The sequence below is a fragment of the Narcine bancroftii genome, chromosome 2 (assembly GCF_036971445.1).
Source record: "Narcine bancroftii isolate sNarBan1 chromosome 2, sNarBan1.hap1, whole genome shotgun sequence".
NCBI classification, from domain to species: Eukaryota; Metazoa; Chordata; class Chondrichthyes; order Torpediniformes; family Narcinidae; genus Narcine; species Narcine bancroftii.
Window position 1 is genome coordinate 359,027,312 of NC_091470.1, and position 12,055 is coordinate 359,039,366.

Below are 12,055 nucleotides of genomic sequence, written 5' to 3' on the forward strand. Positions count from 1 at the left end.
CTGATGGCAGCGTTCCCTGTAGATGTTCTCAATAGTGGGGAGGATTTTGCCGGTGATATCCTGGGCTGTCTCCACTACCTTTTGAAGGGCTTTACTCTCATGGGTATTGGTGTCCTCGTACACCAATAGGGAGTTCCCCCTAATGTTCCATCTAAACTACTCCCCTTTTACCCTTAACGCACATCCTCTGCTTTGTGTCTCTCTTGTCCTCAGTGGAAAAAGCCTATGTTGATAAAAAGAGATGGGCGAGATGTAAATCACTTGGAGTAAAATCCTGGCGGTAGTCATGATGACCGCAAAATCCTGGCTGCCATATCAATGTTCTATCAGGAAGGAAATGCCCCACCCTCACCCAATCTAGTCTCTTATGACTCCAGATCCTCAGTAGCCGGGTTGAGTCCACACCAGCAAGCCACTCAATCCATCTCCAATATGTGCCAAGTTTGCCTTCCATGAACAATTAAGTAGAAGAAACCCCTTCCTGTAATAGTAGCATTTTGAAATGCTGTTCCACAGAGGTAGGGACTTGGAGTTCTTTCCTTGCTCAGCCCAGTTCCCTCATTGCCAAGCAGTTAGCCAGACCGTGCACTCCTTCGGCTTTGTGGTTGCCTGTCACCCACCTCTCCATTCAGCTCTGGCATTCTCGGAAGCTTCTGGAAAGGTGAAACTGGCCAAAGACTAACCCCCTGCAGGGAAGCCATGCACAAACTCCTGACGGTCATACATGTTGTCCCAAGTTCAAAAATCACCCATTTGAAAAGTATGCAGAAGGAAACAGTAGAGCAATATTATGCTCTGTAGGAGCCGTAAGAGTTATGGGGGAAAGGCAGGTAGGTGGACCTGAGTCCATGGCCAGATCAGCCACGATCCTATTGAATGGTGGAACAGGCTCGATGGTCCAGGTGGCCGTGGCTCCTAGTTCTTGTGTTCTTGGGTCCATCCGTTCTTAAGGATCAGTGCCTGGCCCTCTGCTTATGAGAGGAATAGATGAGATGGGGGCTGGGAAGTCGCTTCAACTGGCAGGTGAGACTAGAACCAGCCTCAAGATTCGAGAGAGTAGATTTTACAACGGGGATGAGGAGGAACTGCTTTTCCCAGAGAGTGGTGAATCCGTGGCATTCTCTGCTCAGGAAAACAGTGGAGACTGCCACATTGTAAGCTGGCAGATGATGCGAGACTGGAGGAGTCGTATGTTACAAGAGGATAGAGACAAGATGCAGAGTTGGGCAGAAGGAGTGGCAGATGGAGTTCAATCAGGATAAGTGTGAGGTTATGCATTTTGGTAGGTCAAACTTTGAAGTATGGTTAATGGTAGGATACTTAACAGTGTGGATGAACTTGGGGTCCAAATCTATAGATCTTTCAATGTTGCCTCACAGATTGATAGGACAGTTAAGAAAGCCTATGATATGCTGGGCTTCATTAATAATGAGATTGAGTTCAGGAGTCATGAGGTCATGTTGCAGCTCTATAAATCACACTTAGAATATTGTATTCAGTTCTGGTTACAGGAAAAATGTGGAAACTATGGAGAGAATGCAGCGGAGATTTACCAGGATGTTGCCTGGATTGGAAAATATGAGACAAGGTTTACAGAGCTTGGATCATTCTCTTTGGAGCAAAGAACGATTAGAGTAGATTTAATAGAGGGCTACAAGATTATGAGAGGCATCAATAGGGTGGACAGCCAGCGCCTGTTACCCAGGGCAGGAATAGCAAACACCAGAGGACATTGTACAAGGTGATGGGAGGAAAGTTTAGGGGAGACATCAGGGGTAGGTTATTTTACACCGAGAGTTGTGGGTGCCTGGAATGCATTGCCAGGCCTAGTAGTTGAGGCTGAAACCTTGGGGCAATTAAGTGGCTGTTGTACCCCTTTTACACAGCCATTAAAAAACACGGGAATTAGCTGCCTTTTAACCGCTTCACTTACCTGTGTGAATGTGGGGGTCATTTTCATCCCGTGTATTACCCACCAAGGTAGGTGGTATCAGAGCTGATGCATCTCGATCCGGCTTTTGATTCAGCGTGAATGACCCAACCCAGCTTTAAACATGGGTTATTCATATGCCAATTAAGTGGGATCGTTGTGTAAAAGGAGTGTTTGACAGGTAGATGGATGAAAGAAAAATAGGGGGTAATGAGGTAGAGAGAGTTTAGTTTCATTTTGGTCGGTATCTATGGGTCGGCACAACATTGAGGGCTGAAGGGCCTGCGCTGTGCTGTAGTGCTGTATTTAAAATGCAAATGAATAGATTTTGGCACAGGGTTATGGGGAGAAAGGCAGATAGGTGGAGCCGAGTCCACGGCCAGGTCAGCCGTGATCTTTCTGAATGAGCAGACTGGATGGGCCAGATGGTGAACCCCCACCCCCCACAGCTCCAGGTTCGAACATTCCTATGAGATTTTGAATTGTTGCTTTGGCCTGTCAGTGAGCGTGGGCAGGTTCAGATTTGGCCCTCTGAGTCTGATTGCCGCAGTAAAGGAAGCCCGAGAAGTGTCAGAACTGAACTGAGAGCAAGGCATCAAAATCCAAGCTGGAAGTGGAAAGAAACCAATGCATTTTTAATGTCCTTTGTATTTTACAGCTCCCTTTCTGCATAAGGTGAAGCTTTGATCAATCTTTGGGAAGTTTCCCACCCACTCCTCGCTCTCTCCCTAAGGCACCACACTGCCCACACATGCCAACTTGGCTTTCTTTTTATATAAGCTGACAGCGGCCCCGCCACTTACCTCATTGCTGGCAAGCTACTCCCTCTGGCCCACTAAGCGTGAAGCCTCTACCCCCAACTGCTTGCTGCAGTTCCCTCAAGAACCCAGCTTGTTCTCTTTAACCATCTCCCCTTTTCCCCTGCCTCTGGCCCACTTCACCTCCTCTCTCTCCCCCCCCCCACCCCTCCCCCCCCCGCACAAATTCTATGAGCAATGTGCATGCCGCTTCCCAGATTCAAGGATAAGTTCTTTTCCACTCTCATCAGACTCTTGAATAGATCGCTCATTCGTAAAAGATGACACCTTGCACTGATTAACTGCTCTTTCTTCTTCAATGTTGAACTTGCACTTTTATCGTATGACACTATTCCTTGCACACTTGTTTTATTGTCACACTATTGCTTCACCTTTGATTCTATTCTTGCACTGCCTTTTGCACGAGATGAGTGGTTCTCAACCTTTTTCTTCCCACTCACATGCCATTTTAAGTTTTCCCTATGCTCTAAGTGCTCTGTGATTAGTAAGGGATTACTTAAGGAGGTATGTGGGTGGAAAGAAAAAGTTTGAAAACCACTGTTTTAATCGTACTCAATTGACTCGTTATGTGCACAGTTTCATAACTCCAAAGGAAATGGGCCAATTACAATTTTTCTCAAAATATTTCAGTAACAATTGGGTCTAGAGCAATGATTCACAACCTTCCCACTCACAGAGCACTTATGGCATAGGAATTACTTAATGTGTTGTGTGAGTGGAAAGAAAAAGGTTGAAGACCACCGTACTAGGTAAAGATTGACTTGCCTAGATTGCCTGCAGAACAAAGTAAACCCGATCATAAACAGTTCATTTCTGTGACTCCTACCCCTTGTGACCATTGGAAATGCTATACTTCTGCCCACACACTGCCCCCCCCCCCTCCCTTTCCACCATTTGGTGCCCCAAACAGTCCTTGCAGGGGAATGAACTCTTGTGAGTCTCCAAGGGCCATCTCCATCGCCCGGTGCCTCCTGTACGTCGGAGAGACTGGACGCAGACTGGGAGATCATTTCGTTCACCACTTTTGCTCTGTCTACCGCAGTAGCAGGGACCTCCCAGCGGCCATCCACTTCTCCCACGGCCGACATGTCTGTCCATGGCCTCCTGCACTGCCAAACTGAGGCCCCCCACCAATTGGAGGAACGCCTCATATTCTAGTCTTGGCACTCTCCAACCAGATGGCATTGACTCTCCAGTTTCCATAAGGCCCCCTCCCCTGTTTCCCTCTTGCTTTCCTGCCTCCTTTCCTCCAGCTCCCCACCCCCTTCCCTCTCCATTCAGAGAGCTATCTCCTCCCACTATCAGCTCCCAGCTTCTTTTCTTCTGCCCTCCCACCTCTTGCCTGTGGGGCTATGCTCTTTCCCCTGCCCCTTTCCCTTGCCTGCCTGCTGTTGGCTCATACCCTGATGAAGGGTTCAGGCCTGAAAGGTTGGTAATTTATCTTTGCCACAAAGAACGCTGCGTGATCTGTCGAGTTTCTCCTGCACTTTTGTGTATTGAATATTGTCGTGTATTTTTTTTTCTTTTGTTTTCTCCAAACCAATTTAAGCTGAGGTGTTCAAATCCTTTTCTAAGTGTGCCTAATCTTGACTCCCAGGTGCTCTGCTGCAAAGGATTAACGATTTAATGAGGGAACCCCCGCAATGATCTTCCTCGTTCCATGCTGAGGAGTTGCTGGTGTTGGTACCGGAGCCTGCACAGTGGCCCTGATCCATGCAGTGCTGCGATGACCAAAATAATCAGTTTCCCTATTGTCTGGTGCTGCTGTCACCAAGTGTTTAACTGCCCATCAGATGCACAGATACCTCTACAAAGGAGCCCCGTGCATTGCGGATCCTCTCCAAATCCATGCAATGTCTTTACTGACTGCGCTTTGTGAAATGACGCATTAATGTGCAGAAGGTTTGCACTTGTTTCTAGCTGGACAGAGCCTCAGAATCAGAATTTATTGTCCTGAAGGACTCGCAAAAGGGTAAGAAAAAAGTTAAAGTAAGGCAGTGTCTGTGGTTCATTCAGGAATCTGATGGGGAGGGGAAAAAGATGTCCTTGTGCCGCTGAGTGCTCGTCTTCAGGCTCCTGTAGCTTTAACCCAATGGTAGCAGAATGAAGAGGGCATGGCCTGGGTGATGGGGGTCCTTGAGGATAAGGGCACCGCCTCTTGTAGATGTTCTTTGTGGAGTGAAGTCTGGTGCCCGTGATATCGCAGGCCGAATTAACAACCCTCTGGAGTTTTTTTCTTGTCTTGAGCGTTGATAACTAATAGACAACCCTCTTCACCCTTTTCTTTAACTAGATCGGCCCCCTGTCTCCTGCGTTATTTGTTTTAGCAATTGAGCCATTAGCAAAATGGTAAGACCGGAGGAAAAAAACTAAGGGAATAATAGTAAATAATATAAAATAAGTCTTTTTGCGGATGATGTTTTAATAGAACCACAGAATTTGTTAGCTGTACTGTATAAAAAGTTACAGGTATATGGTATATCAGGGTATAAAATTAATTGTGATAAAAGTGAAGTGATGTCATTGGTTGAAGGGAACTACGAACAATGTAAAGTGGCAGCTCAATTTAGATGGATTAAAAATCCGATTCAATATCTAGCTATTAAAATTGATAAATTATATTCCATTATTTGAGGAATTTGAAGTTCTTGACCCTCTCCACCGTTGAGCCCTCGATGAGGACTGGTTCGTGTTCTCCTGGTTTCCTCCTGAAATCCACAACCACCTCCTTGGTTTTGCTAACATGGAAGACAAGGTTGTTGTCATGACACCACTCAACGAGCCGATCTATCTCCCTCCTTTACGCTTCCTCGTTGCCGTTTGTGATTCTGCCGACAACCATCGGCTGTGACCTCTAAATCACATTGAGGTACCAGAGACGCTGGCTGGGGCCACTTCTCCTGAGATGTCCTATTCCAAGGTCATGGAGGGCAAGGCAAATATATGTGCAGTGCTAGCTTGCTTTTAAAATGCCTGCGGCTGAGGAAGATCCGAATTCTATGAATAAGCAAGTGTAATGCCACACAGATCTGAGCCTTTTCTAGGATATTTTGTCAGGGCTGAAATCTAAGGTGAGACCACACTCGGAATATAGTTCTAATCATCTCGTTACAGGAAGTATGAGGCGAGGGTGTTGCCTGGTTTGAAGAGCATGCCTTAAGAAGCAAGGTTAACAGAGCTAGGGCTTTTCTCTTTGGAGTGAAGAAGGATGAGAGGTGACTTAGTGGAGGTCTCCAAGTTTATGAGAGGTGGTCGAAGGGTGGGAGGAAACCAGACTGCCCAGAGGAAACCCACACAGGCACGGGAAGAACGTGCAAACTCCAGACAGAGACTGCCGGACACGAACCTGGGTCACTGGCGCTGTAATAGCATGGCAGTAACCACTGTGTTAACTGTGCCACCCTTGTTTTACGCCCACGTTCTATGGCATGACAGCATACAATCTGAGCACCTATCAGTGCAGCAAGGAAACGATTAGAAGAGCTTGTGGAATGTATGAGCTGAGCCTGTGTGTCTTACCTGTTTGACAGCTTTAACCAATGAGGACGCAGAATTGATTGAATCCACGGATATTGTTGCATTTGGTATCTCCTGGCAATGAGGGGCAGGAAGTGGGAAACTTAAAACTTGTCTGACAACAAAGTTGTGCAACCAACTTTCTAGGAATTTAAAACAATCATTTGATTATATTAAAAAGCACAAATGATTTAAAATAAAGTGGCGTTAGAATGTGCAGAATTTGAATGGAAATTGTTCCATGATTGTGAAAAGATGTGATAAACAGCCGTGTGGTTTGATGTCGGTAGTAACATTAAACTCCCATCGTTCTTTAAATACATGGTCAGGGCAGAGTGGAATCACGCCCTTGTGCAATGAAACTTCCCAGATGATTTAGTAACAGAGAAGGGATAAACTTTACGGTAAAACTTCAATGATTCACAGAACAATTTGTCTGGAAAAACTGATGCTTTAGTATCTGGTTCATTAGGCCATTGTCCATGCATTACCTTTAACACAATCCCAGTTCCCACATCCCCTTTAACGTGGTCCAGGATCCCACGGCCCCTTTAACGTGGTCCAGGTTCCCACGGCCCCTTTAACGTGGTCCAGGATCCCACGGCCCCTTTAACGTGGTCCAGGATCCCACGGCCCCTTTAACGTGGTCCAGGATCCCACGGCCCCTTTAACGTGGTCCAGGTTCCCACGGCCCCTTTAACGTGGTTCAGGTTCCCACGGCCCCTTTAACGTGGTTCAGGTTCCCACGGCCCCTTTAACGTGGTTCAGGGTCCCACGGCCCCTTTAACGTGGTTCAGGTTCCCACGGCCCCTTTAACGTGGTTCAGGTTCCCACGGCCCCTTTAACGTGGTCCAGGTTCCCACGCTTCCTTTAACGTGGTCCAGGTTCCCACGCCTCCTTTAACTTGGTCCAAGTTCCCACGCCCCCTTTAACATGGTTCTGATTCCTACACGCCCTTTAACATGGTCCCAGATCCCACATTCCCTTGAATGTGGTCCCGGTTCCCACACTCTCTTTAACATGGTCCCAGTTCCCGTGCTCTCTTTAACATGGTCCCGGTTCCCACGCTCCTTTAACACGTTTCAGGTTCCCAAGTTCGCTTTAACACGGTCCCGGTTCCCACGCCCCCTTTAACACGGTCCCGGTTACCCCGCCCCCTTTAACATGGTTCTGATTCCTACACGCCCTTTAACATGGTCCCAGATCCCACATTCCCTTGAATGTGGTCCCGGTTCCCACACTCTCTTTAACATGGTCCCAGTTCCCGTGCTCTCTTTAACACGGTCCTGATTCCCATGCCCCCTTTAATGTGGTACTCATTCTCACGCCCCTTTAATGCGTTCCCAGTTCCCACGCCCCTTTAACGCATTCCAGGTTCCCAAGCTCGCTTTAACTCGGACCCGGTTCCCACTCCCCCTTTAACGTGGTCCAGGTTCCCACGGCCCCTTTAACGTGGTCCAGGTTCCCACGGCCCCTTTAACGTGGTCCAGGTTCCCACGGCCCCTTTAACGTGGTCCAGGTTCCCACGGCCCCTTTAACGTGGTCCAGGTTCCCACGGCCCCTTTAACGTGGTCCAGGTTCCCACGGCCCCTTTAACGTGGTCCAGGTTCCCACGGCCCCTTTAACGTGGTCCAGGTTCCCACGGCCCCTTTAACGTGGTCCAGGTTCCCACGGCCCCTTTAACGTGGTCCAGGTTCCCACGGCCCCTTTAACGTGGTCCAGGTTCCCACGGCCCCTTTAACGTGGTCCAGGTTCCCACGGCCCCTTTAACGTGGTCCAGGTTCCCACGGCCCCTTTAACGTGGTCCAGGTTCCCACGGCCCCTTTAACGTGGTCCAGGTTCCCACGGCCCCTTTAACGTGGTCCAGGTTCCCACGGCCCCTTTAACGTGGTCCAGGTTCCCACGGCCCCTTTAACGTGGTCCAGGTTCCCACGGCCCCTTTAACGTGGTCCAGGTTCCCACGGCCCCTTTAACGTGGTCCAGGTTCCCACGGCCCCTTTAACGTGGTCCAGGTTCCCACGGCCCCTTTAACGTGGTCCAGGTTCCCACGGCCCCTTTAACGTGGTCCAGGATCCCACGCCTCCTCTAACGTGGTCCAGGTTCCCACGCCTCTAACGTGGTCCAGGTTCCCACGCCTCTAACGTGTTCCAGGTTCCCACGCCTCCTTTAACGTGGTCCAGGTTCCCACGCCTCCTTTAACGTGGTCCAGGTTCCCACGCCTCCTTTAACGTGGTCCAGGTTCCCACGCCTCCTTTAACGTGGTCCAGGTTCCCACGCCCCCTTTAACATGGTTGTGGTTCCCACAGCCCCATTTAATGTGGTCCCAGATCCCGTGCTCCCTTTACCACTGTCCCGGTTCCCACATTCCCTTTAACATGGTTCAGGTTCCCATGTTTCCTTTAAAATGTTCCTAATTAGTACGCTCTTTTAGCTCCCGATTCCCAAGATCCCTTTAACACCCTGGTACCTGCGCCTCCTTTAACAGCCAGTTCCCATGCTCTCTTCAGCACCAAATTCCCATGATCCCTTTAACACCCCGATTCCCGCGCCTCCTTTAACACCCAGTTCCTGTGTCTCCTTAAACACCGATTCCCCTAATCCCTTTAACACGCAGGTTCCTGCGCCTCCTTTAGCACCCGATTCCCATGATCACTTTAACACCCTGGTTCCTGCGCCTCCTTTAACACCCTGGGTTTCCGAGCCTCCTTTAACGCAGTCCTAGTTCGCGTGCTCTCTTTAAAGCCACCTGGTTTATTAAAAGAAAGTTATTATGTATCTCCGTAAGTCTTTTATTGAAATGAATAAGAAATGTTGTTCAAATGTTAATTGAATTGATGCCCAATAGTCAGGAAAAATGTCCATCCAGCAGCACAAAATCCCCAGCTTGGTGCAATATCTTTGCTCCACTGTTGATGAACATACCTTAGGGCAGATTAAGCTGCTTCTGATTTGAGCAAAGCTGAGCTCGTCTCTGCTGCATTGGTTTGTCCTTTAAGGGTAGTCAGTAAGGTTTAACTCTGACTAATCTCCTTAAAATAATTTTTGACCAATTTAATGTGTGTTTTATTTGGATTTCTAATGTTTTGTTTAATCTGAACAGGTCAATTGAATCTTGATGTAAATGATTACTGTTTAGTGGCGTTAAGTCTATTTGTACATTGTGTTTCATGTCAGGTATGAATCCTTTTGTATTTTTTAAAATATTTCTTGTATTGGTTGCCTCTCTTGCATGAAGTCGTATCACACAATAAATAGCATTTACTCTGACAAGGGCAAATTGTACCCCTGGGCAGGTTTTGTGGGGAGCCCTGTAGAACAAAGGGACTTGAGGATACAGAGACCATCATTCCACGAAAGTGACGATGTAGATAGATGGGACGGTGAAGAAGGCATGTGGCAGGCTTGCCTTCATTGGTCAGGGCACGGAGTATGGGAGCAGGGGCAAAGCGTTGGTGAGATCACACTTGGAGCATTGTGTGCACCACACAAAAATGCTGGAGAACATCAGCAGGCCACGCAGCATTTATAGGAAGTAAACATTTCTTGCCTGAGCCCTTCGTAGCCTTGGTCACCCAGCAGATCTTATTAAGATGGAAAGGGTGCAGAATCAATCACAAGAATTGTATTGGCCTTGGGAATTGCATGGGACTGGTAGACTTGAATTGTCAGGAGACGGTAAATGGATAGAATGAGACTTTTCTCCCAAGTGCAAAGGAGGCTAAAAGGAGACCTTTATTGAGGTTTATAAAATCATGAGGGGTATTGATAAGGTAAATAGCCATAGCCTTTTTCCCCAGGCCATGAAATCTAAAACTAGAGGGTATGGGGATTGAGAGGAGAAAGGTTTAAAAAGGACATTCTATATACCCACCACCCTTTTTTCACATAGGGTGGTGGTACATGGAAGTTGACAGAGAAAGTGGTAGGGACAATTGTAACCCTCAAAAGACGCTTAGACAGGTATATGGTTAGTGAAAGGTCAGAGGGATAGGGGACAAATGGAAGCAAGTGGAACTAACTTGGTTGGTACGGACAGGGTGAGCCAAAGGGTCTTTTCTGTGGTGTGATACATTATGACTCTACAATAAAAGCCCAAAAACCGGACCACCCAAGAATCCGGACCTCTCGAAAACTCTCCGCTTTTGTGTGTGCGTGTGCTTGCACCCATCAGTGCCACAGATGTACAGCAGTTGTGAGTGAGAAAACAGGTTTGGTAGGTCTCAAAGGCAAGGAGTCTGAACACAGTTTTGATGTAGGAAAGGATTTTATTTGCAGAAGGCAAGAGATGCAGAGCACACCCACACACAACGAACTGGTACATAAAATGATCAGGGAAAAATCACTCCGATGCCCCACCACCGCTTGACTCCGTGCAAGCACGGCTCTATGCTACAAGGGACACAAATTAAGCACTCCCAACCCTTTTAACAGTTGTTACAAGATCAAACCAGCAACCACATCACACAGGGGTAAAGATGAACAATTACTTTATTAACAAAAAATTCACCTTCAAACTTTAATTCAAAATCCCCTCTTTTATAACAATGCCCACTGATTACTATGCAAATCTCTATAAAAGTGTAAAACTAATAAATTCCCCAGCCTAAATATCACATACGTAATCAAAGTCTAAGCTACACTTCCAACCAGCCCACAGAAAAACTTAGACACAAAACACACAAGACTCACAAAACTTCGATCTCAACCGAAGCAAAGATCATAAACAAAATTCAGTTTGTTTGGTCAACTGAAGCCAAAGGATCTTTGAATTTTGTGCGCTCTCTCTCTCGCTCTCTCTCTAAAATGCCCAACATTCTAAACTGTCCTCCAGACCATGACTCGTGCTCTGGGCCTTCTTCCACTCAACAGCACCACCCAGTGGTGGTTTATCATCCAAGTCCAGAAATTTTTAGATCATTTTCTGCACATGCTTAGTCCGTCCCCCACTCTCTCAGCAGTCCACCTTCACCTTGGCTCTTTAAGGCAAACTGTCACTTTTTAACATAAAACCACACAACACATAGGCCAATACAAAACACAGAACTCTGTAACACAGTGCACATCTTACCAACAGTTTCTCCAGCACCCTTCCACATTTCTAGGCCTGGAGTGAAGCAGGGTGGTCCCAAGCTGGCAAAGGAGGGAGAACAAAGATCACATGGCACCTTTATAGCACTGGAGGGACAAGCCCACATCATTTACTGGGGACTAATAGCTCAGTGGTAGGAGGGTTAATACAATAACAACAGCCAATGGCCCAAGGCCAAGTACAGGCAGGCTGGAGAGTGCAGTTCCAGGTAATTTACATGTGAACTACAGCAAGGTGTGCACTAATGGGTGGGGCGGAACCAAACCTTGATTGGCAGCTGGTGTGTCCTCCGACTAGGTAGGGGGGGGAGTACTGTCACATGACAGCCACAACCCTTCCCAATACAGAAGTGACCACACAGAAGTCATGGAAATGTAAGGAAAAAAAAATTTATTTGTATTTTTGTACTTTGTATTTTATATGAAAACATGTTTCTTTAATAAACGAGTAAAATTTAGCTGCTTATTTTCCTTAAATTTGTATTTCAAAAGTACTGCCCGAGAATCTGGAAAATCTGGACCGATCCAATCCCAGAGCAGTCTGGATTTTTTTTTAGAACTTTTACTATATTCAATTTATTTGTGGGCGCAAGAAAACTTTTTTCCAATAAATGCAAGTCAGTACTTGCACTCATTCAGATTACATACAAAGCTTCTCCATCAACCTGCTGCTGCGAGATTTGACCCTGCAGTACTGAGCTGA

At 47.1% G+C, this 12,055-nt stretch overlaps 1 protein-coding gene across 4 annotated transcripts in view; it reads left to right on the plus strand.

Annotated features, from left to right (window-relative positions):
- LOC138755796 (guanine nucleotide-binding protein G(s) subunit alpha) overlaps nucleotides 1–12,055 on the plus strand; it is a 369,610-nt gene that overhangs the window by 41,180 nt on the left and 316,375 nt on the right. The gene's annotated exons all lie outside the window — the stretch shown is intronic.